The sequence below is a fragment of the Asparagus officinalis genome, chromosome 7, assembly GCF_001876935.1.
Source record: "Asparagus officinalis chromosome 7, Aspof.V1, whole genome shotgun sequence".
NCBI classification, from domain to species: Eukaryota; Viridiplantae; Streptophyta; class Magnoliopsida; order Asparagales; family Asparagaceae; genus Asparagus; species Asparagus officinalis.
Window position 1 is genome coordinate 135,595,375 of NC_033800.1, and position 6,303 is coordinate 135,601,677.

Here is a 6,303-nt window from a genome sequence, read left to right on the forward strand (position 1 = left end):
GGGAGAGAAAGGAAAGTAAAATAGAAGAGAAAGTGAGTTTCTACTGTTTGGTTTGAAAGAAAACAAAAAAGAAAAAGAAAATAATTTTCACTGCTGAAAAACATGCACTTATTTTTTCTTTTTCCCTCTCTCCACTGCCCAGGTGAAAACGAGGGAGAACCCTACTTTAATTTTGCCTAAACCCTAGTTTGACGTCGATCAAACTCTCGACACCGATCTCAGATTGCGTCGCTTTCGCTGAAACCCTATCTAGCGATGGCGACGACAGTAACGACGGCGACGTCGATGATTACACCAAAATATGTTTCCTCTCAGAAAAGTTATAGGGGGAAAAGCACTATTTTGCCATGTATATGTCAATTTCAGGGACACCCCCTCGTCTGATCTCTCCTAAAATCAAGATCGGATCGCTGTTATCTCTCGCGATCTCAAGCTCTAGGGCTCGAAATGATACTCGCCGATCCAGGGTCAGCTTCGTTTTTTAGCCCTAGGGTTTTGATTTCTATTGAACGGGTAATTGTATGATATGCAGTTTTTGGATGTTTGTTCCTTTCTTCTACATTCTTACAATAATAATGTGAAACTATGTTCTTGCTAATTTGTATCTTTTTAAAGCTATTTTTTGTAATAAGATTTAAAAATGTTATATAACCTGGTGATGCAGAGAAATCATTGCATGCTATCTAATTTATAGATATTTGTTTGGTATGTGTCCAAAAAATTATTGCATGCTATCTAATTTACAGATATTTGTTGCTGGTTGGTATAACAATGTTTCCTTGTTTTACATGTTTACATGTTTACATGTTGCTGGAAAGTTAGCATGGATGGAGCTCCTTATCTTAGGAAAGTAGATCTCAAAACATATTCGAACTAGAAGGAGCTTTCCCTAGCCCTGGAGAAGATGTCCAGCTGCTTTACTATAGGTGAGCTCTGTTTATGTTCAATACTTTTACATGGTTATATTATTCTGTTAGAGACTACTTTGAAAAATTTTAGTGTTATCGCTGGATTCGTTAGATAATATTTTCTTGTCTCTAGCAACATATTAAGTTATTTTTGTCTAAGAAGTGTAATTATACAGTAGTATCTACAACTTTTCCTTCTTCTTGTGTTATGGTGAGTAGTATTTGAGAAATGTTCATAGATACAGGTGTATGTCATATTTCAGAAAATTTCTTTTTTCATAGTGTTGGTAGCTATTGATGTTATGTAATGATAGCTAGTTGTTACGTAATTATTTTTTTGTTTTTCTTATTTACTGTCACTTTTACTATGTTTTGTCTTTTCTCCATATATGTCATGTGGGATGTTTGAAGGGAATGCATTTGTGACTGATCACAATCAAATGGCTTTTCTCATCTTCATGTCCTTACTTTCATTTGCCAAAATGTTCTTTTCACCGTAGGCTTTGAGAAAAAGGTCCATATGTGTTACTAGCAATGCTTTCTCTTTAATAGTTTTACATTTCACTTTGAAAAATATTCTTATACCAGTGGTTTTCCCTTATTAAATGGTATGGGTAAGTTTAGCGATGCCGCTAGTAGCAATGTTTTATCTTTTAATAACATTTCATTTTGCTATGGAATTCCATCCTTTTAAGAAGAATATGTTACGATAATTAAAATTTATTAGTAACTTCAGTTATATTGTAATAATAGTGTAATGGCTTGTTGAACTTCTGTATATATGTTTTACTTGTATTGCAATTCTTGTTGTTTCAGGTCAATGTGGTTCAAATAGTATACCAACCAAGGATGGTCATGGATCTAAAAATGTCCTTACCTATGAAGACATGGATAGGGATTGGATGCTTGTTGGAGATGTTCCATGGGAGTAAACATCAAGTTCTAAATGTTGACTTGCTATGATTCTGGCTAAAGTTTTCTTTATGTTTTTATATCTACTAAGATATATTTCATAGACTTTTCATTCTTCTGTCATACAAATGTCACGTTTAGTTTTATACATACTACATGATATAAATGATTATGTTTATCTGAAAATTATTATGTATCTGTTTTGGGTTCTTTCATTTGCATGTGGAGGTCGAAATGTGGTGGTCGAACTACGAAGGTGGTGCCTACTAGTTATCATTAATAATTTGTTTCTAGTAACTTGATCTGTTTTAAGAACCTGTACATGACGGTCTTTTCTTGGAAAATTGCAGTTCTAACTAATATTTTTGACGTTGCAGCATGTTCACTACAACCTGTAGGAGGCTGAGGATCATGAAGGGTTCGGATGCAATTGGACTTGGTATGTGCATGTTTTGTACATTTTACATACATATTCTTCAATTTTTAGCTCCTAACTTTGTCATTTTTCCTCAAACTACATAATCTAGTGAATAGACACATTGAAGGATGTCATCCCTTAAGTGGAAGTCAATCAGAACACTTCTCAAACTTGTACCCCATTTGAATAGTGACATGTAGTTCGTACTTTTGTGGTATTTATTCATCTGTTGGTTGGATTTATTTATTTTACTAGTGTCAACTTTGAATCTAGACTTAAATGGTGCATTTGCAGTTTGGTTCAAAATGGTGCTCACTAATACTTTCGGTCTAGAAATGAGTTCGGCTTCTAATATGATAATATAAATGTAGGAAAATTGTGGGGACTTAAAATTTTGTTGTTAAGTTATAATTACATTTGAATTTTGTAGGAAAATATTTCAGGTGACCTGATCTTCCGCTTAATTATGTTGAACTAATCATCATTGTGTTAAACATAGCAAACTTTCCGCATAATGTTCTTTCTGAATTTTTGGTTATTGTGGTGTTCGATTTAAAAGATGGCTATTTTAATTAGCAAGTATATAGATTTGGGTTGTAAATTTGCAAATATGTTGGTTTTGGGGTATCTATGTAACAATCATATATCCATATCAGTATATCACTTTAACAAGGATGAACCAAAGTCCTCTGTGTGTTGATGTTAATGTGGGTCAGTCTTGAAGGATGACTATTTTAATTGTGGGCTTGGTGTTTTTAGTTTTATTATAAGAAGTATTATATGTCAAAACATAATTTTATGTAAATGAGATGGCTGATGGAATTGCTTTTTTGGTGTCCATTGTACAACTTATGATGAGGGTGGCGATGATTTGAATAGAGGTATTTGCGTCGAAATTTGATGTATTCATTGCGGTATTCATTACAACTTTAGTTGTTACAATGAAAACAAAAAAAAGATAGTCTTTTTATAAGACTCTTACACAAAAAAAACAAAAATTATAACTCTCGTCAAAACAAACACAACGGGCGTTTGTCACCCGCTGTTTGTATGAGATCTTCGCCTGTGCCGGGGTTTATCCGTGGACCACCTACGGATCGAATCTGGTTGACAGAAAATTAACAGAGCTCCTACTTCACCAAGGAAGTATTCGCTTAAAGCTCTGAGATCGACCAAGCAAAATCAGTAGCTCTTCTCGAGATTAATTAAGACAAAGATTAATCTGGAGGAACGGACGGACGGGACTTCAGATCTCTCGAACTCTCCCTCTTTATGCTGAAGAACTTTACCAATATTAGTTAGCCTCATCTGAAATTCGTGCTCCTTTGACTCCTCAATCCGGCAGCACATCATCCTCTTGATAATAATCCGCCCCTCAAGAATTAAGCCCCTAGGCCTGTATTTATAAGCTTTGATTTGTGGGTTTTCGGATAAGAATGAGGGATTCCTTCTTATCTTCAGTTAATAACTGATTAACCATGTTTAGAGATAGGATTTAGGCAGTTAGGAACCCATGGAACAAATAAATCCTGATAAAACCGCTTAAAACCATCGAAAACGTGTCCGGGGATCAAAACAGTGCGACAGACAGATCCGTCCCGTGTTGGCGCGGGTCGGAGCACTGTAGCGGCGAGGTCGATTAAGCTATCAGTGTGGGTCGGGAGCAACTGTAGCACGGGGGGGGGGGGGGGGTGTCTGTAGTGTGGGTCGAAGGACTGTAGCGCGGGTCGGAGCACTGTAGCGCGGGGTCGAATTTAAGCGTGCCGGAGTTACTATAGCGTCCTTAACTCACTCATCCAACATCAGAATGAAGTGATTCAAGATGCGTTGGAAAACTGACGAAGAGACCTTCAACTTTTATCTTTGAATTTTTCTAGATCCAATTTGTATCATGGTCAAAATGTCAATCCTTTGTGCGGGCCACTTTGAGGTGTTTGACACTTTCTGACTTCTCCGGACTTGTATTACGTATTTCGTCATTCCGTTGACTTGTACACTCCAGTGACTCATTTTGTATATTCGCTAGCTTCCACGGGTCTGGATAATCCTTTTCTGACTTGAATGATGATTCTTATCATTTTCATTTCGCCTCGAGCTGCGTATGGGGACCTTGTAGGCAATTTTAGACGCCTACAAGAGGATCTTCTCATCAACCTTTTACTCAGGTGAATCTCTCTTTTTTAGCATTCAGTGTAATGCTTGCTTTCTAGCTATCTTGTTAAAGTTATTTCATGGACGTCAAAGTTATTTCATGAACATCTTGAAGGATGGCTATTTCATGGATGTTCTGTTAGCCTCAGTGTAATTTGTTTTTGAATAGTTAGTATATTTTTTCCCCTTTTCTTACATTCGATCATCATTTTGATAAACTTCATGTTGTGTGTAAATCATTAGCTATGATTCATCTTTTGTAAGGTACTGGAAACATGTTGCTGTTAAATTGTTGAAAATGGTACCATGATTCATCTTTCTGAAAACATCCACGAATTGATACAACATGCAACAGGACCTCCACGCACACAATGTACACGAACTAAAAATCTCACTATGTTTTATGCACAAACTGAATATCTGACTATATTATTGAAGAAGTGGCTTACCTTAAATTCACAAGCATAGGTATGCATATCAGTGTATAGTGAAGAAGTGGCTTACCTTAAATTCAGCATTCACATGTCTTCCGTGGACCTTCCATATATTATCCTCTTCAAAAAGTAGTTTTAGGGATGAATTAAGTTTCTCACACACCAAAAAATCAAGTTCAGTTTGTTTAAATTGCTGCAGATGTTGGTGTTTTATGTTGTTTTGTTTCTCATGCTTGAGAATTTAAGTTTGTACGCTACTTACCTGTCATATATCCATCTTGTTGTAGTGTATTTTCAGATAATGATATGTTACCTTTCTTGCTTGGTTGGTAGATTTTTTAGCAGTTATTGTATATACATACTTACCAAAAGAATGTTAAGACTTCATTTTATATGTTTTTGATGTTTAAATTTTACTTATTTGAATTTTTTGAATTAATTTCAGGGGATGAAAGATGCGAGATTGATATTTTGAGGGGCTCACTAAAGTCAAAAACCAAGGACTTCGGCAGATTTCTCTCTCTCTCTCTCTCTGTTTAAGATTTTCTAGATGAAATTGATTGTAATAGACTTTGTTGGTGAAGATTTTAATGTATAGTGAAGAAGTGGCTTACCTTAAATTCAGTATTCACATGCCTTCCCTGGACCTTCCATATATTATCCTCTTCAAAAAGTAGTTTTAGGGATGAATTAAGTTTCTCACACACCAAAAAATCAAGTTCAGTTTGTTTAAATTGCTGCAGATGTTGGTGTTTTATGTTGTTTTGTTTCTCATGCTTGAGAATTTAAGTTTGTACGCTACTTACCTGTCATATATCCATCTTGTTGTAGTGTATTTTCAGATAATGATATGTTACCTTTCTTGCTTGGTTGGTAGATTTTTTAGCAGTTATTGTATATACATACTTACCAAAAGAATGTTAAGACTTCATTTTATATGTTTTTGATGTTTAAATTTTACTTATTTGAATTTTTTGAATTAATTTCAGGGGATGAAGAATGCGAGATTAATATTTTAAGGGGCTCACTAAAGTCAAAAACCAAGGACTTTGGCAGATTTATCTCTCTCTCTCTCTCTCTCTCTCTGTTTAAGATTTTCTATATGAAATTGATTGTAATAGACTTTGTTGGTGAAGATTTTTCTAGATGAAATTGATTGTAATACACTTTGTTGGTTAAGATTTTCTATATGAAATTGATTGTAATAGAACTTGTGCCTAGAAATGGATTATACTTTTTAATAGGAATATCATGACGTTTACTTTAGATTTGTTTGGGTTTTTTCATTCACCTTTCTTTCTGCAAATATTATGTAAGAGAAATATTATTTTCTAATTAGTGGAATTGTAGTTGGGCTTCTGCTTGTTATTATTTACGAACTTGATGCTGATGGCCACTCAAGTTTTTGTGTTACGAAAGTGCCCTTTTTTTTAAATACATGTTTATTAACTTGTTACTTCCCATGATATGAATGATATTG

General features: G+C 34.8%; 1 pseudogene; it reads left to right on the top strand.

Moving 5' to 3' along the window:
- Positions 510 to 5,877, top strand: LOC109847827 (annotated as a pseudogene).